We start from the raw sequence: 25,541 nt of genomic DNA, 5'->3' as shown, positions 1-25,541 counted from the left end.
GGATATGCAAAAAAAAAAAAAAGGCATACTGTTCCAAAAGCCACTGCAGTAACGACTTGTGAGCTGAAGCTGTCACATCATATGAAACAGACCCAGAGAACACATGAAGACACAGTCATAGATATTTTAAAACTTCTCTTCAGTGTTTCGCTCACATTTGGTAGCATTTAAATATGGTATCCTTTATGGCTGTTTTTTTTTTTTTTTTTTTCCTTCTAAAACCACCATTACCCTTTTGAAGCAGTGTTTGATGAAAATACAGAAATTCTTGGCTAGAAAAAGATTTATTTTTTTTATCTCCCAAAGTCATATCATTCAGCTTCATGCAGTGAAAAAAAAAATAATGTTCTTCTGAATAAAAGAAGGATTAGAAAGATTAAAATGCACACCACTGGACTTGTTGAAAAAGGCTCAAGTATGATATACACTTTCGCACAGCTTTGCCTCAAGGATCATAGCTGAAACTATTCTCATCTTTACTTTTGGGTAGTTGGGAGAGATGCTGGGTCCAGGTCCCCTGTACGAAGTTTTTCAAAATAGTTGCAGTAAAAAGGACGTCGCAAATAGAACGCTGCCGAGTGAATGATCAAATTTTATTTTATTTATTTATTTATTGTTATTACAGCCAGATGTTGCCTCAGGAAGTTGAAACAAGAAGTCAGGAACTGACAGCTCAATAATTAAATTGGGAAAGTTGGCAGGCCTCCTGCTACTTCCTCCGATCCGTAGCATCTATGAATGAAGGCGGGCAGTATCCCAGTGGCTCTCCTTCCGAACCGGCTCATCCATTACCGGGTAATGATTTTCCGTCGAGGCAACAGCAAAGCACAAGGCCTATTACACCAGCTACATAAAGTTAAAAAGGCATTATGAATAAAACGTTCACCACGGCTTTTACCAACATTTCTACACAAGGCTGCCTAACGCTGTCATGTGTTTATTACACTTAATAATGTTTACATAATTCTTCCTCGAGCTCATTACGGCTGCCAAAAATCTGAATACTGCGCGCGGGATTGTGTTTATCTCTGGAGGGCTTTGCAGTCAGCAAAGACGAGCGGGGCAGGAGGTCCGAGGCGGGCAGCAGGTAGCCAGCCCACCGCGACCCCAGCACGCCCGCAGCTTTTCTCCCGATTTAAGGATTTCTCCCCGAGCAGGGAACCCCTGGCCGGGAACCCCAGGCCGGGCCGGGAGTTTGCCGAGGGGAGCGCCCCCCGCGCCCGCCAGCCGCCGCCGGCCTGAGGAGGGCGCAAAATGGCGGCGGGGGCGCGGGGTCCCTCAGCGCCCCTCAGCGCCCCGCTCCCGTCCCCTCGCCGAGCTCCGAGGCGGCGCGGCGGCCCCCGGCGGCCCCGCCAGGGGGCGGGCCGGGCCGGGCCGGGGCGGGGCGGGCCGGGGGGGCCGGGGCTGCCGCCGCCGCCGCCGCTGCTGCCGGCTGCACTGGCGGGGCGGCGGCAGCGGGAGCGGGCGGCAGCGGAGGTAAAGCGGGGACGGCGGCGCTGAGGGGGGGGGGCTGCGGGCTGAGGGCTGCGGGCTGCGCCCCGCCGAGCTCCGCGCACGGTGCCCGCCGTGCCCCGGCACAAGTTGGCTGCGGGAGCTCCTGGGCTGCGTCCCCGGTGCGGCGGGGCTGCTCCCCGCAGACAAAAGGGCGGCCGGGCGCCGCGCCCGGGACTCTGCCGGGGCTGCTACGGGAGGTCCGTGCTCCGCAGGTGCGGGGGTGTGTATGTATATATCTATGTGTGTATGGGGCGGGGGCCGCGGCCGTGCGAAATGCCGGCGTTCACGCCAAGGAAGGACGAAAAGTGCGCCTCCTCTGCGGGAAGGCTCCCGGGGCGCCGCGGCGGAGTTGTGCCGCCGTGCGCAGCGCTGGGATCTCGGCTTCTCTCCGCGGCTTGGGGTCGAGGAGCGCCGAACGGCGCCCGAGGGGCGAGGCGAGGGGCGGGCGGCGGTGCTGCAGGCGCTGTCTCTCGGCGCTTGGAGGGCAAACGGGACCCCTCTGAGGGCAGGAGGGACCCCAGGAGCCGTCCCCCGAGCCCCGGGACTCGCAGCAGGACTCTCGGGCTCCCCCGAGGCACAGCACCCCAAAACTTGGCGCGCCTCGCCGCCAGCGGTGGCACGGTGGTGGAAGTTTCTGCGTGGGCACCGCTCGCCGATGGTTTTGGTTGGGGAAAAGTTGGAAGGAAAAAGGAGAAGTTGCTTTCAAGGGCTTTTATTCCGTCGCGAGGAAGCTGGTTTTGATTTAAAGCGTTATTTAAATCTTTCCTTTATGAATAAAGCCCTGGGGAAGAGCTTGGTGTGTCAGCGTCAGTCTGCATCTGGTTTAACGATCAGAGAGGGCTGGTAGTCTGCTTTTTGTGTAGGTAAGCTACCGGAGAAACAGATTTTGCTAGATGAAAGCTTGCAGGGTAGGTGCGTGTATAATGGTGTTGTAATGTTAGCAAATAAGAGCAATCATCCGGTACAGGATCTGCCTCGACGCTGGCTGTCATTATTCAGTACCTGGGCATGCTTGTGAAGAGCGCAGAAGCCGGCTCCAAAGCAGCTGGCTGCGTTTTGGGGTACCTTGTGTCTCGTCTGATTCTCTTCTGCGCCTTCTTGCAGAGCTGAGGCGTCCTGCGCTCTGCTTTTCGGCTAATTCACCCCGCCGGCAGCATGTGAAAGCATCTCCCTCACATCTGAGGATATGCTTCTCTAGCGGTAGAAGGAGTGACACCAAGGGCTGCTTTACCGTGATGCCTTTTCAGCTTTCTGCTGAAGTGGCTTTGTCTGTATCTGTAGTACAAGGGTTTTACGGTTGCAAGAGCGCTAGCCTGTTTGAGAGTAGTGGGTCCGTAGTGTGGCTGAGGCGTGGAGGACTCGACATCTCGCATCTCCACGTTTTTGTGGAATGAAATAGAAAACTCTAGCAAGTTCCCAGTTAGGTGTGTGCAGTAGGAGTTTGAGCAAGGTGTGCCTGAAGGGGATCATCCATTTTCACGCTTCAATCTACATGGATATGGTGGGAGAGTTCCCCACTGTCTTTGATGGATTTACACGTTTAAAACCAGAGTTGCAAGTCGATTCAATAAGATTTGTGCTAGAACTTGTATTTCTTGTGTGCAATACCAGTATTTTTGAGACAAAGATATGATTTTCCACTACTTTGCACCCCGGGACGTGATTTCCCTAAAGCACGTTACCAACAGTGTTTAAAAAGCTTCTGCTTCTTGGTGGGATGTGCTACAAAGTGAGGCCAGTGCTGGCTCACCCAACTCTCGTGAGCAGTTACGAGGTACTTTTGTCGAGGTGGAAGTTTCTTCTAACCCTTCTCAGCTCGCAGTTACTTGCACGAAATGTTAGTGTGTTTGTGCCTGTTTAATAACCTGTTGATTCACTAGTATCTTGTAGCGTTGAATTCTGTAAGTTGTCTTCATTAACTCTGTTGTCTTTCAATATCATTAATATTCTCCTTGCTTGCATGTTAGGAGACAGTAGTTACTGAAATACCCCAATATAGCTTAGCTGATCTTAATTATAATAATGGAATTTATTACAATGCATGTTGTGAGTACAAACTAGTGTTAAAGCTTGGGCAAAACTTTGGAAAAAAAACTGTGTCAAGTTTCCCTTCTTTGTAGGTTGTGTTCTAATTAAATATTCATTACTATAGGAGCTAGTCTTGGTGTCCCAAGATACTGGTGAAATGTCAGTTAAATCACATTTCCCTCCTTCAAAGCAAAGTGCAGTATGCCATTTGCTACAGTATGGGAAATCTTGAAGAGTTTAACTCATGTAACTTTTTATTCTCTGTAATCTTTAGTTGCCTTCTTATTCAAGGTAGTTATGTGGGGAAAGTGCTGGACATGAAGGCATTGCAGACATAGAAAACCAGAATGAGGCCCATGGGGGAAAAAGTGAAAGGAACATGAAACACAGGAAAGTGTAAAGAATTTGTAGAACAGACGTTCACCTGTAAGGAGTAGTTTTTTGAGGAGTTGCTTGTGTAGTAAAGGCAGGTTACTTATGAAGTGAAGGCAGAAAGAACTTCATTTTTATGAAATATTTATTTAGTATGTTAAAATAATACTTTAGAGAATTTGGATTTATCTTCTACGCCAGACTAAATTTTCTCTAATGTTCGCATCTTTCTTGTATCCTGAAATAGTGAGCGCTCTGTTGTCGTCTTTGATTAGCCGTACAGATTGTTGTAGAGCTTCATAGCAAATGTATAGGGCACTAGGTCCTACCGTATCACATCTCTAATTTATGACTTTATTTTTTAGCAGTTACGGCAAGTCTACTGACCTTCTCAGATCAGAATTAAAATAAATCAGATACAATTAAAAATATGCCAATATTAATGAAGTTACTGATGAAATGCATGCGAGCATATGAGCTCACTCAGTTTCCCTCTTCCCTTTTTGTTTTTAATGTAGAGTGCAAGCTGTTGCTAATTAGCATGGCACTCTGAAGGTGGTCTCTGTAAGCTGAATGGAGAGGGTAGGATGGAAGGGGGGTTGGGAAAGAACCCAGAGAAGTAAAAGTGCCAGTCTTAGAGGTGTGCATAAGCTTTGCACACAGAGTGGGTTTTGTCCTTCTCATGGCACAAGCGATGACAACACCTTCCCAGGTGGCGTGCGAAATGTCTGCCCTGGGTTGGATGCAGTACTGAGGTGTGCTTTGGGGCAGGGCTTCTGGTGCCCCTCTGGCTGGAGGCTCTGGTTTCTCTCTGGCTTCCAGTGCAGAGCTGCAGCTTGCCTCTGGGTTAGGAGCCTGGCGAGGGGAGCTGATAAGCTGCAGCATGGGGCTGGGAGCACGTGCGTTTCCAGCAGGCTGGTAGGAGAGGTGCCATGCTACCGCTGTCTGCCAGCTCTGATGGGTTCGCCGTGGCCCTTAGGGATGCCAAATGTTACAGGCACTGATGCCTGTTATTGTTTTAAGTTGCTGAAAGCTTATTTACTTAGGCTGTGCCTGTGGCATGCAGAATTCCTGTGCAATATACACAAGTGAATATAGGCGCTTATGTGTGTGTATAAATATTTCCGTATATATATTTCTCTGTGTTAAAATATTTTTTGTGCTATTGCATGGAACTTGTGCAGCTGCTGAGGAGGCAGGTTTTGAACTTGCACAACGAGGTCTGGGGCTTGAATGCTTGGCGGTCATGATTCTGGAGGTTTTAGCTCTTATCTAGGCAGATATGAAAAAGCTGCTCCCTGCGGCAGCAATATGTACCAAAGTAATAGAAGACAAGCTTTAAATAAATGATAAATTGAATCTTTATTAAACCCATTCTTGCATATGGGGAGCATCCTCTGAAGCTGTACAGAAAGCTGCCTTCCTCGGGTCTCTGAATAAAACCTGATTCGCCCCCTGTGAGGGCTTGCTTTGCGATGCCAGGCATGAAAAATGGCTCTCGGTAGCCCAGGACAGGTAACATCATCTTCCTTTTCTCACATCTCCTTGCTCTTGAATCCGCTTTGACCTATGTCTAGCCTCTCTGCACATGCTTTGGAATCAGTGCTGTCAAGTAGGTGGTGTGTACTGCTCGTTTCATCAAAGTAATTCAGTACATCCCATCTCACAGTAATGATTAAAAAAATTCTTTCTGTGTTAGAGGGGGTGGCTTGGCCCACGGTATTGGTACACATAAGTATTTTAGCATTACATACTATTGAGAAATTTAATTTAACAAAAATCTTGGAAGTAACTAATAAGAAAATGCTGCTTTTTAAAGCTTTCCATCTAGAGTTCAAAGAAAAGTCAAAGGAAGTTACAGATCATATGTCTTTTATTTTTTCTGGGGTCAACTGCAGGAAGTTGTATACATTCTAAACCACATTCAATTTTCTTTAAGTGCAGATATTTCTTTGTTCGGTCACTGTTTAAAAAAAAAAAAAAAAGCTATTCCAGAGTGATTTGTGCTTAGGTGATCTGAGATGCCGCTCCTGAGGCAGTGCTTTCTCCTGTTGACTGCTTTGTGTTGCTCCTTTGAGGTGGATCTCAGAGGAACACGCTTTGAGATGAGGTGGTAAGGTAGCTGATGCTGCTCTGTGTGACCTGTAGAGCAATGCTGCCTGATCAAGGTGAAGTACGCGAAACGCTTTGTTGCATTTTCATAAATGAAGAGTCTTGGAGCAGCCACTGTCAGCTGTCAGTAATGTTAATATTTTAGCTAGAATATTTCCCTTTTAAAAATTTGTTGGAGAAAGAAATGGTTTAATTTTCATGTTTATTGTAATAATTTGCAGGTTTATTACTTCTTAATATGGGGTTTTGCCATTCTATCTCGTGCAAAGTCTTAGTTGACGTCAGTGGCTATAAGATCATGCCCCACTTGTTTTCTTTGTAATTGTTCACAAAAAATATCAGCTACAGCATTAGCTTCTTGTTTATGTTTCTGTGTTACAGTGGTGCCTGAGGGCTGTTTGGTGTTTTCCACATCACTACTTTATTTTGTAACCCCTTATTTTTGGGGAAAGGAAGCACAGGAATAAGAGAATATTGTGATAAAACGTGGTGTTGAGCGGGAGTCATCAGTGTGCTCTTGCGAGGGAGCCCAGTGGCGTGGCGAGCTGCACCAGCAGGAGCGTGGTCACCCAGCTGAAGGGAGCAACCATTCCTTGTGATGTGGCTTTTCCTGGAATGCCTCTGCATCCAGGCCTGGGCCCCAGTACGAGAGAGGTAGGGACAAACTGGGGAGAGCCCAGAGAAGGGCTGCCCAGCTGGTTGGGGGCTGGAGCAATTGGCACAGGAGAAGCTGAGGGCCTAGGTCACCCAGCCTGGGGAACAGAAGGGGAAGGCAGATCGCAGCCTTCCATGTCCTAACGGGTATTACGGAGAAGAGAAAGAAGCCGTCCTCTGAGGTGTGCAGACCATCCAGATTGAAAGGGCGGAAGCTCTGTCTGGGCAGAAGGGGAAAAATAACGATGAGAATGGTTAAGCTCTGGACCAGGCCTGTGGGGAGGCTGCAGGATCTTTCCCTGGAGATACAAGAAGTTGGCTGGGCAAGGCTACGAACAAGTTGATCTTACTTTGAAATTGGCGCTGCCTTGGTTGGGAGTTGGAGTAGATGGCCTCCCTTTCCAGCCTAAGTAACTCAGGAAGAATTCCCTCGGAGAAAATAAGTAACAAATCTTTATGCTAAATATCCTTTCTGAGTGTGTTCTTAGGAAGAGCCATCCATTTGTGGGGTCATAGGAGCCTTTTGTATAGCAGTTACGTCCAACATAGTTTAAAATGAAAACAGTTCTGTGAAGACCACGTGCGAAGGGAACAGGTTCAGCCGTGTTGCTGTAGGGCAGGTGAGTGCCTCTGCACGGCGAGTAGTCGCAGCCGCGCTGCCGTCAGGGTGGCTCGGGGCAAATAGACGTGAGGTGCTTTGGGCACTCGTCTCTGCTGGCCTTGGCTGTGGCTTGTGCAGCTGAGTGCTTCGCAAGTCCGGGGAGGTGTGAGACACACGTGCTAAATTCGGAGTGTTCTGGTCTGGCGTAATAAGAAAGTGCTTTTCTGAGCAACTGATCTGATTCAGGCCTGATGTGATGGGAGTACTCTCACTCTTCTGGTGGAGTGGCTCACCCTTGTTAATTGTGGCATTGCATTTGACCGCTTGTATTAGGTAATATCTCTGCTTGAGTATAAGATTGGCTGCTTTCCTGGAAGTGTCGTTTCCTCCGAGGTCATACTGACCTCACTGGAAATGCCCAAAGGTTTGGCCTCAAGACGGCCTTTTTTCCTTGAGTTACTGATGACCAAATAACCTATGTTACCTGAATTGTAATTTGTTCAGCATTAGTCTTTCAATCATCATCTCAGTCAATGAATGTGAAATAACATGAACTGTATATACCGGTGCTTATGCGTTCAAATGAGAAAATTCAGGAGTGGAGAGCAAGTTAATTTGTTACCCCGAGACCCTGTACAGACATGCTTACAGGTGGCAGAAGGAAGAAGGAGCATGTCCATGGTCCAAAACAATTCCAGTCCTCCCAAACCAACTTCTTTTTTTTTTTGTTTTTTTTCATTGGAGACATTAAATGTGTTTTCTGGTATTTGAATCACAGCTAGCATATTTAACTCGGGCTTAGAAGTTAAGGCTCTGGTTTGGCTTTTCAGAAAGGCTCCTGGAGACAGAGTGAATAATCTGCAGCAGCATAAGTAGTCGCCATCCATCTCGGCTGCTGTGTTTTCCCTGTGGGCCAGACTGACCGTGGCCTTTCTGCAGTGGTACAGGGGGCTTGTGTAAGAGCTGTCATGATCACCATCAGCACTCTGCAGGACACAGGGGCTTCAGAAGCTTCTCCCTCCGTGGGCTTGCTTACCTGTGGGTGTGAATGGCACGGAGAGGAGGGCAGGCTCTTGCTTAGGGGGCCAGAGTGTGGAATTTGGGGAGGAGAAATGCAATCTTGTACTCTCAAGAAGGAAAGGAGCAGCAGCTTTCTGTTCGGGCCATTATCTAGAGACCTGCTTTTCTCTTCAAAATCCTTAACGATACATATTTTCTAGCATGGAAGTTCAAGTTTTTCAACTGCAAGAGAGCGGCTTAGTAATTGGGAAGTAATAAGCAGTTTTAATTCCCCTTTTGTTGCTCTGTGTATTTGGATTGTACTTGGGATGTGTTTTCCAGCATTGTACGCGTTTAAAAGGGAAGGGCATTTTCCTCTGTTTTGAAATAAAGGCTAAAATACAAGAGTTGTTGCTGGAAGCCTAAGAAAAAGACTGAAAAATCACTGAACCTAGATAGAAATATGGGAGCAGCATTGTTGTTTCTAATAAGGTTGTGATATGGAAACTGCCTTGCTGATAGAGCTCTTATTTTTAATAAAAAATTAGACTGTTCTTTTGGTTTGGATTTTATGAGCCAGGTAACTGGTCAATATTATAGAATATATATCTTTTGATTTAGAGTATTTTCTGATTGAGGAAGCCAGTAGAGAAGTATTTTCAAAGTAATGGTATGAGATCTAGGGGCTAGACAGGGAAAGCACTTTGTTAGTTCAACACTCATTGTTTTACATTGCTGCTGCTGTGTAAGAGAAGTATTGAATTGTCTTTCGTGGCTATGCTTTCTGCATTTTTGCCTGGTCTCAGACTTTACCATTCTTTGCTGAAGATTTTTTTTTCCTTCCCCCTCTTGACTTTTCTCTTGTCCTGCTTTTCTTGTTGGGCAGGAGCAGGTCAACAGGAGTGGTGCCTTCCTGGATCTGAAGTATGGGTAGAGGCCACATTATTGAAATTACATTTCCATTGTTAAAAAAGGGAAAGGGTTTTGTTGTGCTGATGGTTCAGCTGCAAAGTATTTCAGCTATTTTTTTCATTATTTCTCTGAAGTTTAGTTGAGTATACTGGGGGAAGTTAATTGCATATTGCATGTACTCAGTGTTAGTGCACTTCTGAGCAGCTCTGAAGTTCCCTTGGAGGCTTACAGGGAATTTTGTCATGAATGTCGCCTTCTTCCTTGAGCTGGAACTGAGGACAAGGTCTGTGTTGGAATTGGTAGGGATATTCAGTGGGAGCAGTAACCCGAGTTCTGTTTCCAAAGACTTCGATGAAGCAGCACTGGTTTTTGATTTTGTGTTTATCCGTACTGGCGATAGCATTAGGTCTTCCCTAATTTTGCCTTGAGTGTCAGTCATTGTTACTGATGAGTGTGTCTGCCTTTTTCTTTCAAAACTATACTTTTTGATTGCTTTTTGCCGTTTTCTTTCAGGATGTCAAGCTGGCTTAGGTCCTTGAAAACTACCCTGCTGTCAAGCGCTCTCTGACTTGCTTCCAGTCCTGAGGAGCAAAGGTAGAGTTAAGCAGGTAAGTTAAAAATCCATGCACTGAAAGAAATGAAGATTTTAGTTAGTGCCCTTTCCTTTGCGTGGCACTCTCTGGTACATTTCTTCCTTCAGAGTTGCGTGGTCCATGACAGCAGGCTATCAGTGATAGAGAATGGGAAATCTAAAGGAGGGGAGTCGCTTTGAAAATGTAGTAAAAAGTTAATGAATGGAGCACTTACAGGGAAAATACCAGTGCGGACTGTATCAGGTAAGCACTTGAAAAGTGAAAAGTGCCCCCCTGTTGGTTTGTTCTTCTTTTAACTGTTCTCTTTGAAAAAGCTAATTGGAATCACAGTTGAACTACAGTGATAAAATATGGTTTTGGTAGATAAAGTTGCAATAATACACACTTAGCAATTGGGAGTGTTGCTGGAAGTAGTAGGACCATGTAGCAATGAAGAAAAATTCCCATTTCCTGTTTCATCTTAAGGGCAAAGTACCCTTGGTGCAAATCCCGGGGGACCTATATAGTCATTACCAGATGGAGGGAAACATTAATATTCTACCCGCAAACCTGCCCCAACACACAAAGCAGGGAGCATCTCTGTTAGGAGGATTGCTAGCAGTTGTGTTAAACATGATAGTATATCTTATAATCACAGTGCCAGCCACTCTTGCTGTTCATTGCTGTGTTTTCTTGGTGCTCTGGGTCTCCGGATTTCTCTTTGTCTATCCATGCGTACTGGAGTAGTGACAGTGTTTCTGCTTCTCAAGATGTGGGCAGAAGCTTCTTCCAACCCTTTACATTTTTTCCTCTTGCCATAAGCACTAGAGTACATTAAGATATACCTTAAGTACCTTTTTGTGCAGGGGGGAAATGCATGATTTTTCTGTCATTCAGTCTTTCTTATTTGGCGGTAAGCTAGGAGACAGCCATGGTTAATGAGGTATCTCAGCAGCACATTTTTATGGGAGCATAGTTTAAGGGTAGGAGTATGTCCAGTCTCCGAGCTGCCTAGTGAGTATTCTGTATTTGGAAACAAATGCCAGCTGGCAGTGGTTAAGGAGTGCATGCTTATTCTGCTCGTGATAGCCAAAACATGCTCCCTGCTGTGTGCTTTTGGCAGCTTTGCATTGGCAGTATGTCTCAAATGCCAGTTGCATATCCTCCTTTCTTCCCCATCAGTGTGTCCCATAAGGCATGGTTTAGCCTAAATAAAAATGCGCCTCTGTTAGAGTTGGTAACATATGGAAAGAGACTGCTTGTTTTCAAAAATCAAAGTCCTTCTGAAACACCTCTAGTACGTCATTTCCACAGTGGAAATAAAAAGGTGATTATCATGTCTTGCTGTACTTTTATTGCTATGATTTTTGTGACACCAGTTCTTAGGCATACTGCGCTTGGGGGGAGTGCAATATATTTTCAGTGGGAGCAGTGGGTGGAGTTTCACTTCTGCAGTGGCTGCATATTAATTTTATTCGAAGCTCTTACTCTACATATATGGTCAAAGTATTAAGTGAAAAGTAGGGTTCTGAACATAATCATCACCTCGTATATGTCTTTGTATTTGTTGAATTGCTTTATGTCAATAAACATCTAAAATAAATGTTACGTTTTATTTGAGAGATACCTGATTATATGTGGGCAGCCTGACTTTTACAATCAAGTGTTGCAAATGTGCTTGGCGGAATTATTTGAAGCAGTTCATGAGTTGTGGTACATCGGATACAAGTTCTTAAGAATCCAAAGGTGAATACGTGCAGTCTACATTCCTTTGTCATTTTTATCTCTAGCAACAGCATAATGGGTGTTAAAAAAACAAAACAAATAAACAAAATCTACCAAACAAACAAAAAGAAACCTCACCAACACTGAAGCTTTTCAGTTTATTACCCCAACAACTGCATTTAAGGTCAAGTCAACCCTAGGGTAAGTAACTTATGCTTAGAGCTTGGATTTAGAAATATCAATATTTTAGAAATACTTAAAAATACGTATTTAAGTTCCATATTGCCTTATTTTATTTTTTTTTTGAGACAATCATACACCTGCTTTGTTTGCAGCAGATCTCGATATTTGGCAAGATGGTACTTCTCAGACAATTTAATTGCCTTTCTCTTCACTAAACCAATGAACTTTTGTTGAGATCTGATGAAATACAGAATTTTGAAAATCATTTTCTCTCCTCTAATTGAAGTTCCCTAGAAAAAGAAATTGTTACCTTGCTCAAATTACTGGCTTTCCCAAAGTTGGAATCACACAGCTGCTAAAAAAGGGGAGGAACAGTACCCTTTGGAAAACGCTAGTTTTGTGGGCACTGTGCTTCTTCATCTCTGTTGAAGCCTGCCTTCAGGGGCTAATTTAACGCTCCTGTTGCCCACTCTGCTGTCACAGTAAGTAAGAACAATTACGTTTTCCAGGCAGGAGTAGGGGAATGAGATAAGAAAGAGGGCCTTACTTGTGATCCCTTCCTCAAATCCATGAGCTTAGCTCAGCAGCCTCATACCATATAGCCTAAGCTATCACATAGCTTTCTCTCTCTCTGGCAAAAAGGACGCAGTTCAGCTGCTTTCAACAGATGCTCCAGAAGGGTACAGGTCTCTTTGTAAGATCTGTGTCGCACACATCAGCCCACTATGTCTTGGATGTGCAAGGGCATAAGTACCAGTGTTCAGGTGGCTGAATACTTTCATGGTTGTCTGTGCGGTAGTGAAGTTGGATCACAGCAAGGTTTGATTCCTGTGTTGAAAGAACACTATTGCACACTGTTTAGGTGATTCATGCTCTAAAAAAACCTGGGGTATGACATGCAAAAAAAGTATTTTAAAAAGTAGGTTGCAAAGTCAAACCTTCAGAAGCTGCAAAATATCAGATTTATCTTTTTTCTTTAGTGCCTGTTGTTGATGAAGGAAGGTAGATTTTGCAATTGTAATTTCACCGTATCCTAACCATTGGGCACCTGAATGGGACAACTATTAAAAAAAAAAAAAAAGTGATATGGTCGTGGTATGTAGCAAATAGCACGTTGGTATTCATTTCTGAGGAAAAACAGTGTTCATAGAAGACTGATCATAGTCAATGTTAAAGTAATATTTATGTAGGAGATAAATAGACTTGGTTCAACAGAACTCAGGTTCCACTTCAGCTGAATATATTTGCATTATGTAAACCTAATGGAGATTCAGATGTGAGCAATAAGTGAGCGTGTGTAACGTGATTGATTGCAGTGAAGTTTTTGCCATTTGTGCTAGTGCTGAATTCTGCCTCTAGTCAAGTAGAAGTTCTTTAAGAGTTCTGCCAATACAGTTTTGTCTTGGAACAGCTTTGGGGCTTGCCAGCAGTGTTATTTCTTCTGCATTGTAGGAGCAGCTCTAGTTACGTGCCAAAGTAATATGGTTTTATTTTTAAACTGAAAAATAAATGAAACCTATGTAGAAATGGAAACTTTGCCGAATGCCAGATTCTGACCATGTTATTCCCGTTGGAAGGAACCAGTAGGACCACTTGTGCAATCTGCTCCCTCTTTATAGCATTATGAGGTTCGAAATGTGGGAAATACTGGAAAAAATGAGTGTAAGAAAGGAAAGAAATCTGCCAACGTCTATGTCCTTTAAAATGAGTTATTATAAACTACTTGCTGAGATGTGTTTTATGCGGATATCAGATTTAATGAGACGTCAGTTAGAGCCAGCCAGCCTGCATTTAAAGTTTTATTCTATGGAGAATAGATAGAAAAATTTGGGTGTCTAAATATTCTTAACGTAATCATAATTTTATTTAAGAACTTTGGCCTGTTTTCTTAAGAGAGTAAGTCTTATGAGCATGGAGGATCTGTCTGTCAGGGTTCTTCCCTTCCCATTTTCACTGATTATTAAGCTTTTCGTCCAATGTAAGCAAGCAGAATTTTCGAAAGTTAGTTGCAGTAACCAAGGAGATAAAAATAGATAAGGGGTGTGGGAATGGGAAATACAGTACTCAAGAAAAGATAGGTTTGCTGTAAGAGTATCTTCTTCAGATACTAACCCTCGTAAGTAAGGTCCTGATGCTTTGCCACCAGCAGTGTGCAAGCAGTTGGATCCGGTGAGGACTTTGAGAAGAGGCCCTAGTGACTTCAGGCAGTAGCTGACTTGCCGTTTGTGATGAGGATAGAACAGGTATGCTGTCTGATCATTGCACCGTAAGTGGAAGGCAGGGGTTTGCATTATTAATCCAGAAGACTTCCTGAGTGGATCTCACCTAGAGCCTCAACTCGGCCTCAGGCTGAACTCTTCAGAGCAGTGGCAGGGATAACTATAATCAAGCCGAGTTTTTAGCATTCATTCATCGTATGTACAGGAGACAGCAGCTGCTGTTATGGCATTTTGGAAGCATATTCAGCCGTAGAGTAACAAAAATCTAGCGAGCCCTGAAATAATACTTCCTTGTTTTGATAGCTTGGTATGGCACCAGGCAGCTGGGGACTTGGTAACCCATGGCTTAAGCATAGCATGTTACTTAGCACAGTTCCTCGTGTGTTTGACAGTAAGTTGTTTGTAGGTAAGTACAGCTGGGTGCTCTTACACTCCTGATGTGTAGGTTTTTATCAGTACTTCCCAGCGATGATTCATGAATAGCGTTATTAGCAGCGCGCCTGCTAGGTAGTGCATAGTATTTGAGGATGAAGTTGTTAATTCATAGGATTGCTGCATAGACACTGGTCTCATGGACTGCCCTTCTGAACCTGTATCTGGCTGTTGACCGGGGGCTACAGCCCTGTAGCCAGCACTGTAATCTGCAGAACAAAAGCTCTTACGTGAGGAACTGAGTTCACCTGGGGCTATGCTCAGTTCTTCTCAACTGGAAAAAGGGAATAGTGAATTTATGTGCTGAGCAGAAGGCCTGTTAGCTTGGGTGGTAAGTTTTATGGATAGGCCTCCTGCTTTTTACATTTACACTGCTTTTGGGGATGGAGTTGTAGTACTACTTCTACTTGCAATTGCCTGTTTGCTCCTTTTGTCTCAATTCATAAGATGGATCTTCACCTTGTACTTAAAAGGAGTTAATAGCCTTCTTCTGTAGGCTTTTGGGAGGGCATGGTCTGCTCTAGGAAACTTGACAGTAGGCAAAAGATACAATTTTCCATAAACTGTATTTCCTCTTTCTGAAGCCTAAAAGGACCCTACCTTTACAGTTTTAGAAAGATGATGTAGATTAAGGTCATAAAAAGACATCTAGACACTAAGCTCCCACTGTCTCTATTTGGAGCGTAAATCCTATTTGTATCATTGCAAATCTCCTTAATTTTTACTTCGTGTATATGGTGGGTGTTTATGGAGGTGGCAGAGAAGCTGCTTTCTACTACTTGGTTCTGCAATTATAAATACACTGACTTTGGTATGAGAAACATCAGACAATAAGTCTTGGTGATGGTTAAGTTAATTCACTTTTGGAAGTTCAATAATTCATCTAAGAAGTGTCAGCAGCTGGCTCTTGTTAATGGTAAGCCTTTCATTTCTGTTAAATCAATTGTGAATAATAGAATCCTTCAGAGAAAAATGATGAAGTAAGCATTGATTTCCAAATTGGGTGCCTGATATTGGAGCATTAATAAAATCTAGAGCAAGCAGGCAACTAGTACCTAATACACTCTGATCACCTAAGTAGTAATCAGAGAAAATCAATGATTTTTGTGTATGGTGCTAGATCTGTTAACATTTCATCTGTCGCCATTCATCATTGTGCCTATAATTTCATTTTATAATTGTTTTGATTTTTTTTTTTGGCTTAATAGTATGCATTGAATCAAGCACTTACTGTCAAGCTCATGTGAAACAGAAGTGGCTTTGCTGTATTGTCTGCTGTTTACTCGCTGGCTGTCATTATTGCTTTAGGTCTTTCTGTAGTGATGGTCAAAGTAATGTTTATGTATTATCAAATGAGGTTCAATCTTTTTTTTTTTTTAGGGGGGTTCCAAGCAGACTTTGTGAAATCCTCCATTATTATCTATTTCTAAGTAGCGAGGAGTTGTGCTGCTCGCTTGTCCGTAGCCACGTGCAGGTTCAGAGGGGTTTTTTTTGACATCTCCGGTAATGATGGTAAAACTCTGTCAAAGAGAAACCGTTGTAGAGAACACCTTCGTAACAGTCAGACTCCTGGCATGGCTTCCTCTGCAAAATCTGTGAGAGTGTAACTTGATGGTAGAACATCCCACCAAGGCACGGGAGGCTGTAGGTGCTTGTTCATGGGATGCCTGTGTGACTTTCAGCCTCAGCATCAGTGAGTTTTTGCAATGCAATGTGAATGTTACATATTTGTGGGTATTGGGTTTATTTCTTAACTCTATCAGAAGACTGGGTTCAGTGGTTTTGTTTGGTGCTGCTGGGTACTGGCTTTTTTCTGTGCTTACCACTGATCAAGTTTTGTTAAAGCTGTACTGAATTTGTATGGAAAACCACATACAATCCAATCAACTTCCTGTTGAAGTCAATGGGAGTTTAGGCTAAAACTGGACCAGGATTTGGCCCATAAAGCATAGCAAGAAAATTTAGCGGTTATAATAAAACTCTTAAGGCAAATAAAATGTTCTAGCAGGTGTTCATAAATGTGCTTTATGCTCATAGACTCTGTTAAATGTTAATACTGAGGTCCTGCAGAAGCTGCGTGTAAGGACTGTGTGAAGGAAGCAAATGTCTGTTAAATGTGCTGTGCAATATTGTAGCAAAGGTGGGTGGCAGTGCAATGCCGTGCTACCTATTAGGCTGAAATATGAAAGCTATTAGGATTCTGCTGAATTTTCATTTTGTGAGGGAGTAGTTTTCAAGAGAGAACATATCATATAAAAAAGCCATGTGTTGTGCAAAACTAGAAGCATCTTTGTCAGTGTATGCAGTTTTCTTGGGTGTATACAGAGCTTATTAGGGACAACTACTAACATGCTATATTAACAATAAATTTAAAATAAGACAATACTTGAAAGGAGAATAATAGAAGGAAAGCAGCTGTATTTTTTATATGTTTCATTTTCCTTGAGTCAGTTTTTTTGTTGTGTTTTTTTCAGTTTCATACCTTAGACTAACTCATGGTCAGAAGTCCTAGCACAGCCCTAAACATGTTTTAAGATAATAGGCATTGGCTGGATTTTAAATTTAGATCTGTCTGGCTCTTTATATTTTTTTCGATCCATCACTTGACCGTCAAAACGCTTTTCAGATAAGGTAGGTTGACAGAGTGAGGTTTGTTTTAAATTTCCAGGGGCTTTCTGGTCATCCTCCTTTCAAGTTTACAGAGAAGCATCTGATGGCTTTTTGAGTGTGTTTTGCAGCATGTCCTGAATGCTGGTAGCTTGGACTGCCTCGGTTTCTTGTAGTAGTCAGTTTCATTAGGATTCAGGTCAAACCCATGGGACAAAAAATATCTGTGTGTACTGGAGTCAGTTCTTAAAATGACACCATGAAAGCAGCAGTCATTGTTAGAATGTGTTTTGTTGGTGTTTGATTAATTGACTGAGTTATCATCTCATCAATGCTCAGGCATTGTGTTGCAGGATAAAAGCAACCGCATATTACAAAGATACTCTCTTTCCCAGTTAACTTCTTAATTTTCTGTGCTAAAAGAGAATTCATTAGGCGGTCAGTTTAGCTTGGAAAACCCAAGGACTGCTGAGTGAGGGGAGGTCTTTCACATGGCATTTAGATCTATCAAGTTACAAGCATTGCAGCTGCCCTGGTATCGCATGCTGCTATTAAAATGTCCAGATAATGTCAGAAAGACTCTTCCAGTCTTGCCTCGGTCTTGCCCTCAATTGTATGTTCCCAGCAGTGGCAGTCCTGGCACTTTTTTTTTTAGCTGACGCGGGTCTCAGAAAATTCGCTGCATTCTACCTTGTAAAAAGGATTGAAGCATGCACTTACCCAGGAAATTCTCATCATTTTCTTCATGAACAAAATTGCAGGACCACAGAGTGGTGGGACTTCTTAACCTTCTCCTCTGCAGTAGTGCTGTGCTAGAGTGCTTATCAATTTCCAGAGCAAAGCTGAGAATCACCTGGGAGACTGGGAGCTCTAATGCGTAGGGGAGTATCTTTTCTTGTAATTGTTACAGGGCAAGGAGGCCTAACAGGGGGAAAATAAAGACTGGGAACTACTTTTAATCAAGTGGAAATTATGTCAGTACGTCTTCTGTAAGTTGTGGCGCTTCTAGACTGGTGATATTCATGCAGAACTTTTAATCCTTCCAATAGATTATGAATGCATTGTGTGAGAATTAAATGTTAATTGAGGCCATTATTTTATGAGTGGACTACTTATATAGTAAAGTTATTTGAAGTAATGGGCCATGAATGCATTTTGTTTATTAACTTCACCAGTGTTCATTCTTCTATATCTCTTCTATCACAGAGCACTAGTTTTGAAATGGAAGGCTATCCAGTGACATTAAGACCTGCAACATGCACGGCATGTTACTTACAAATAGTGTATTTGGTTGATTTCAAGGTATTTATATAGTCAAAGCCTTTGGAAGATGGAGCTTTCAGCTATCTTCCCATCTGAGAAAAATATAGAAGAAAGGCATAATTTTTTTTTCTGTTTAATACTTACTCAGTTCAGGTACTTAAATGGTCTCCATTTTAAAGATGGGGAAACTAAGGTAAGAAAAATATTTTTACTTTGTCCGGGATTAGAAAGGACTATCTGTTGGACAAGGAAATTAAATTGAGATCCCCTAAATGTCAAGCCAGCTCCATAACTACTGGAATGTCCTTCCTTTCTCTTCTAAAGTATCTGTCAGAAAGGTATAGCGTAGTGTCAAATTTGTAGAGTTTCCATATGACAATGACTTTATGGCCCTGAGGTTGTCAATTCCCACAATTTGTATACATTTGTCGCACTTTGAAGTAGAGAGTATTGTATCTGTTGTTAAATCTGCAAAAGAGAGTGTCAAGCCAACGTACTTGTAATAATATTTTGGATTTCCTTCTTTAATTGTTTAACGAAATTAATATGAACATTTTAGCTATAAAGTTGGACAGCTGCAGCAGGATGTGATTTAACTGGCTCTTCTTCATTCAACACATTCTGGCAACCTTTATGATATGCAATGTTGTAAAAGTCCCATTTATCTGTCATGTAGCTTTCCCACACTTCCTTCATTTCTAGTTATTTATCTATTGTTTTTTAAAAGGACAAGCTCAAAGTGCTCTTCAGTTCTTGGCTGTGATAAAAAGCAATGCAAGGCAAAAATTTGGTGTGCCTACTTCGCTCTTATCAAAGATTTTTGGGCTTCAGCATGAGTGGTGGTTACCTTACAAACTGCAGAACTACATGATGCCCTGTGTAACCACAATGTCCTTCTATTCAAGTACATCACATCTTGTCATGGTTTGCTGTATGGTTTGAGAGACCATTTTTGCAGTTCAGTCTTTCTCTTGTAGTGTCCAAAGTCCATTCCGGATACTTCTGCCCAAGTAAGAAAATATTAGAAAGTTGCCTGCATACCCATGCTAAACTCTAATTTTCTAGTAAAACTAACTAATTTTTTTTTCTGGCCTGCTACATGCTTATGACATTTCATAACGTTTGGCCTTCTCTGTATAACTGCATTTAGGCTCTAGACACTTGAGCATTTCCAAATGAATACAGCAGAAAGAGCCATCTGTTTATCATGGGGGAGGTTTGTATTTATATAATAGTTGCATGATAATAAGCAGTAATGTGGAAGGAAATATGTAGAGACAGTATATGACAGTTTAATGAGGTTTAAATACCTTTGAGTTTAGCTGGCTTTTATGGCAGTCTGTAGTGCTCTGCTACAGCAAGACCGTTCGTTACCTCGCATGTGTAGTTTTGTGCAATTCTGGGTGGAGCAGTTAGGAGAGCAGTCATGGCAGTGAAGAGCTGGTGAAATCCCTTGCTGCGTGCACCAGCACAACTGTGGCAAGGCTAAAGGTCTTAAATTCTGCCCCCCGTGCTAGGGCAGGTTTGGCTGCCCTGTTCAATTACAAAACTGAATATCGTCTATTTTCTTATAAGGTGTTGTTTTCTACCCTTTGGTAATGGTGTGGTGTCTGGAGTTCCTTAAGCTTGGAGGGCTTTTGCAGGCCAGTTGGTGCAGAGTCAAGACAGCGGGATGCAGCGAGCAAAGACCTGTGATAAATGATAACTTCAAAACAAAACCAAAAGAAAGCCAACAAAAAAAAAAACCCACAGCAAACATGTGAGTACTGAATGAAGTCAAGATTGAAGTAATTTTTTCTAGATGACTTTAACAAAAAGGCAGCTTTTATTATTTTAAAAGAAGAATGCGTAATAAACTCATCTCCTAAAGATAAAAGCTATCAAGCACAAAACCATGATATTGCATTGGATACCAATTACTGTGGTTTCTTAATGTGCTTGTGTTTTTTGTTTTTACATTTATTAAATATTTAGAAGTTCAACTGTAGATATTTTTAATCAAAATCAGAAATTTCTCACAAAATGGGTGATTGCATCATTTGCACATTTATATTGTAAGACATTTTAACGATATAAGCATTTTTTCATTTAGACAGCAACCATAATAAATTGAAATAAAATTCAGCCTTGATTGATGTTCTGTGTGTCATGTACAGGGCAAGTCCCATCTATTAAATGTGGTTTGCCAAGGCAGCAATATTAGTAGCATTTGAATGTTTTTCTTATTAAGGAGAAAAATGGTCAGCAACATCAATACCGTCTGCTCCAAAGACCATGGTAAATGGAAACTGCCTGCAGCACATTTGAATTCCTCACTGTATTTGGGATGAAGGTAGGATGCAGGCAGTGAATTTTTTTTTTTTTGAAAATTAGGATAGACTATTACAGTTCTTAGGATGAAAGAGGGAGGCTGATTACAACATAATGGAGTGTACCATATTCATCTCTTTGAAATATGACCTCACTCGGCCTTTTCCATTTTACAATCGATTCTCTCATTCCCTTAATGAACCTGTGCGTTCATGAGTCTTCCTTGGAAGTATGCACATGAAGTATTACAGTAGCAAAGAGTAATTGTCTGACAAGGAAGTGCAAGTAAAGTGTCTCTCTTGTAGTCTTGTTCAATAACATTATGGACCGTTAATGCATCACATCAGATACCATATTGTTTTGTTAAAAATTATGCAGCCATATTTTTCTTAGTTGATCATGTTTTTTCTGAAATGCTAGCTTTAGAAAACAGGTTTACATCATCTGGCTTTATTTCTTTACAGAAGAGTACGTATGTGCAAGAGATGAGCTATCAGGAAGGTACTCCTACAAAGGCAGTGCTCTGTTGCCAGATATTGAAATTGAATACACTGTAATATTATGTGAAAGAGAAAATGGGTTGTTTAAGAAGAAAAATGTATAAAGTTATATAGAGAATGAGTGGAGCTACCATAATTTAAAAACACAGTTTTTATAGGATCGAATAAATACCTAAAATGTGATTCTTTTATTAGTGTCTTTTGGCTGTTGATGTGATTAAATGTAATAAGTGAATACTGTTAATTATTGTGTCATAAGTTCTGTGTATGTATTTTTGCATTTTTATGTAAATATACAGTTTATATATAATCCATAAACTATATATAGAAACTGCATATATACATGTGTATTTAGTTTTATTATTAACCCATAGGTGTCAACTGCCTGTTGACGTTTTCAACTCGCTGCAAAAAGCAAAGCCTCCCGTTGGGCCATACTCACATACACAGAACAACCTGGATTGCACCCAGGATCAGCGTACAAGCATAGAGTTCACTCTGTTAACATCCACGAAATCTGAAGAGCAGGAAATGTTGGACAGGCCTTTTCTTGCCCCAAACTTGCCCTAGTCATAGAACTGCCAAGAAGACTGAGCTGTGCTGGAAGCCACCCAGGGGTGTTGGCAAAACCTTATGGAAAGACATTGAGACTAAAAAACACAAGCAAAATAAGTCAAATGCAGAAAACCTGTACAAGTTTGAAAATCTTTGTAGTGACAATTTAATTGAAATTCTAAGCATTTGATGTATCACCACCAGCACTGATTTGATAGAAATGACCATGAAATAAAGATTGAGCTCAGAGCGAAGCAAAAGCCCTGTCTGTTATGTCATAAAGATAATTCATCATGTCTGAAAGCAGTGTTCCCCCTTTTGATTGGGCCAAAGTCAAGTGTCCTAAAGTGTGAAAATCGCCTTGAACAGCAGACCTGTTCTGGTCATGTACTGTTGCTCAGGTCTGGAAATGAGAGACAAGTAAAAGTAGGGTTCATTTTATAAAGCTTATGTTAAAGACAAAACTCAAGTTTTCAATCACATTAGGTGTTTTAAAAATTGCTTATTACTTTGGAATAATAATAAAAAAAATGCAAATGTAAGAAGTACTCCCTCTTCTTTTTATTGTCTTTCACTTTTGATGAAAGGATGCTCCACATTGTATTTGTTATAAACACATTCCTCATTTCTCTTTCACTTTGCCTTCCTTCCTTAACCTGATCTGCAGGACTATGGATTTTGTTGTGTTGTAGTGGTTTGTTTACTTAGCATTAATGTAGTTGATTAGTTACATGCAGGCAGAATCAGTCTTTCCTTTTTTTTTTTTTTTTTAGTGTAAAAGTTGTTTGGAAACATCCCTTTTTTTGTTGTTGTTGTCACTTCTTTCTTTATTTTGTTAAAAGAACCTGAAGTATGCTGGCAGGATCTTTCCTTACGGTAGGAAGTTCATGTGTACTGTTAGGGTTCAGCTGAAAACAGATAATTGGGGTGTCTGTTGGGGAGGGAGGCAAGAAGGGAGGGTGGGGGAGTGTTTTAGTTTTTAAATATGAAAAAGAAAACCCATGCTATTAGATTGCTGGTTTTGTTATCTGGGGAGTTGTGGCCAGGATGGTTGAAAATTCAATCAATTTAATCCATCCAATTTATTGCCAGTTCTTTTTTTCCTATGGTTGCACGGGAGTGAGACTTTTACCAAAGAGTTTGGTGATACAGAAAGTGGTTTTTACCTGGAGGTTGCCCAAAAGCCTGTGTCCCTGACTGCACGTAGGAGAACCTGCACTAGTACACTGACAGTTGTTTCTGCTTTGGGACATAAACTGCTTGTGGTATCTCTGTGAAGTTTCAGCATCTTCATTATCTCATTGTTCATATAGCCCCACGTATTCTGTTTTCAGCAAGTGCTCTGCGTCTCCTGCATGCGAAGTGACTGAAGCCCGTTCGGAAAGTTCATATTCTTTGGGGGGTGCTTGATGACCAAAAGACCAAGGCTGATGACAGTGGGATTGAATGCGCATTTATTTAAGGTCTACCGTGAATAGGAATGAATTCATATCGAAATGCCTTTGAGTAATGAAGAACAAAGTGGTCTGTTCAATACCAGATTGCAAACTCTTCAGAGGACTTGAGGATATTTTTTTTAACCTGTGTTAGTAATGAAGAAAAGTGGATTGTTTGCTCATTTGCATCTGATTGGAAACATGTCATATCAGGTCTTCACAAAACAGAAGCTGTAAAGAGCAAGTACCTTTGTCCCGAACCTCTTCGGACCCATATCAGGACGGCTTGCCGGGAGGGCAGCCAGAAAGCCTGATCCAAAGCTGGCTAAGCAATTTATTGCCTACTGTTACTAAGCAGACTTATGGAAGCTTTTGGTTAAGGTCTGTCTTTCACAAGATTCATGTGTACTTAGATAATTCACATATTGTATTTGGTAGATAAGAGGAAAAAGGAGCCATCATTTTTCTACAGAAGGATTTAGCAATGATGTTCAGGGGTTAAATGCACAAAGACAACCATATTCCTAGTTATCTACTCTTCATCTTTTCACTTTATTTTTAAAGTTCTCTTGGTTACCAAAAAAAAAAAAATTGAAATCAAAAGACTTTTTGTGTTCTTGTTTTTTTTTTGAGTTGATAAGGTTCATGCATTTTCATGTTTTTTTACATCTCAGTCATGTGGCTGAGAAACTTTCATTTAAAAATTAAAGTTGAGATGGGTAAGTAGTGATAGTAGTACAGCAAAAACTGCGGACTATGAAAATGGCACGGAATTGGCAATTTGTTACATGAAGCCTGAAGGAATAAGTTACGATTGTGAGGTGGTAATCCAGTGAAGAAAGGAAGCTACATTCTTGCTTTCCATCTCGCTTTTATATCTAGCATTTTATCATATTGATCCACTCTAGAAAACAAGTAACTTATTATTCCTTCCTTAAGATACTCAATTCAAAATTGCTTCTCTTAAATATTCTATGATGGTGGGGACTACATTTTAAGTTACTGGGCTGCTTTGCTTAGCTAGTTCCAGTAACATTTGTGGTTTTTTGCTTGTTACTGCCCTGATACTTCAGTGATATAAGTATTAGAGAGGTGGAATGTATTCCCTACTTGGATGTATTCAGATGTTGTGTTTATAACAAAAGAGATCAATGCTATTTTTGCTTTGGAAAGCTATTTCTTAAGTTAGAAATGACTATCTGATACTGTGCTTTTAGAAAGAAAATATTCCCATAGGAGTATTTCTGAATCACTGATTCGGATGATTTTAGATGGAGGCACAATAGCTGAAGTAAGCAAGGGCAAGCTGTTAAAAATGTGGAAGAAGTTTAAAAAAAATTGAGAAAGGAATCTAAATTTAGTGCTATCTGCTATAAAATTGTGTCTGACCCATTGGAGCAATTTCTTTCTGAAGGCTGACTGCAACCTAGCGTACCAAAGAACTCTTAAAATCACAGAAATGGAAGTGCTTTCTTTATACATCTTAGGTACATTTGTGAGCTGACATTTAGATGGATATGGATTTTGTGGGGGGCACTTGTGAGCTCTTAGAAGCATTGTTGTTTGCAGGATTTTGAGTTTATATGACTGCCTTTTGGGGCAAACATTTCTTTCAGCGGGAGTGAGTTTCACTAGTATGTAGTATTTCAAGCTGGGTTATTGCCCCACTAAGGACTGAGAAGAAAGCAGATGCATCAGTTGTTGGTGGTAACAGCAGCCAGACAGGCTTAGGGAAGTATTTGAGAATTTGATGATTTACATCAAGCATGATTTCTCCTTTTGTTTCTGGGTTATATTGCTGGCTCTTGTAATATTCCACTCTGTTTTGTATAAAATCTCTTGCAATAGAAAGGTTTTGTTGGATCATAGGCTGGCTGTGGAAGAAGAGGCACCTTCCTCAGAAGAAGAGGCAAAGAAAGGTACACAAAGTGATAGACTGTAGTAGATTTTCTCTTGCTATGAGTATACTGTCCCCGTCTGGACGCCCACCTGGGCAGCCTGCTCTAGGGAACCTGCTTTGGCAGGGGGGTTGGACCCGATGATCTCTTGAGGCCCCTTCCAACTCCTCAATTCTGTGATACAGCTAGATCTGATGGAGTAGTTAAACCAGACTATTATTTTGTGCTAGAAGTGGCTAAGGAGATGATAGAACTTATGCGTAATGCAAAGTAAGTTGGAGGAAGGCTGAGGAACTCCAGGAGTGTCTAGTAAAGCTTGGGGAATAGATACTGTAATGGCAGGTGAAATTTTGCAGCTGACAAACGCAAGTGAAATCTTCCAAGTACATAATTTGATCTAGTTGCATGTTACTGAATATTAAATTAACTACATTTGCTGCAGGAAAAAAAAAAGTTAGGCTTTTGTGTGGCTCTTACAAAATGATAATTTCTGTCTTTTTAAAATTATTTTTATAAAAGATTAAAAGAGATGTGATTCCTGGATAGTAGTTACCACAGGTTCACGTCATGATTCTGTATAACAGGAATGCTGCACTTGTTTTGCAACACTTAAGAAAATTCAGTAAAAAAAACTAAGGACTGCAGGATGAACAGAAATGATTGGCGGCA

At 41.6% G+C, this 25,541-nt stretch overlaps 1 protein-coding gene across 4 annotated transcripts in view; it reads left to right on the top strand.

Annotated features, from left to right (window-relative positions):
• Positions 1-1,376: 1,376 nt before the first annotated feature.
• RARB (retinoic acid receptor beta) overlaps positions 1,377-25,541 on the top strand; it is a 331,295-nt gene continuing 307,130 nt past the window's right edge. For 2 of the 4 annotated variants that reach the window (XM_083825373.1, XM_083825374.1), the window contains exons 1-2: positions 1,511-1,706; positions 9,686-9,780. The gene's annotated coding sequence lies outside the window, so the exon portion shown is untranslated. Of the gene's footprint in view, positions 1,477-1,510; positions 1,707-9,685; positions 9,781-25,541 lie in introns of those variants that run through there. The other 2 variants (XM_083825372.1, XM_083825375.1) reach the window with 2 other exon arrangements.

The sequence above is a fragment of the Anser anser genome (assembly GCF_964211835.1).
Source record: "Anser anser genome assembly, chromosome: 2".
NCBI lineage: Eukaryota > Metazoa > Chordata > Aves > Anseriformes > Anatidae > Anser > Anser anser.
This window is presented reverse-complemented; position numbering and strand designations above follow the sequence as displayed.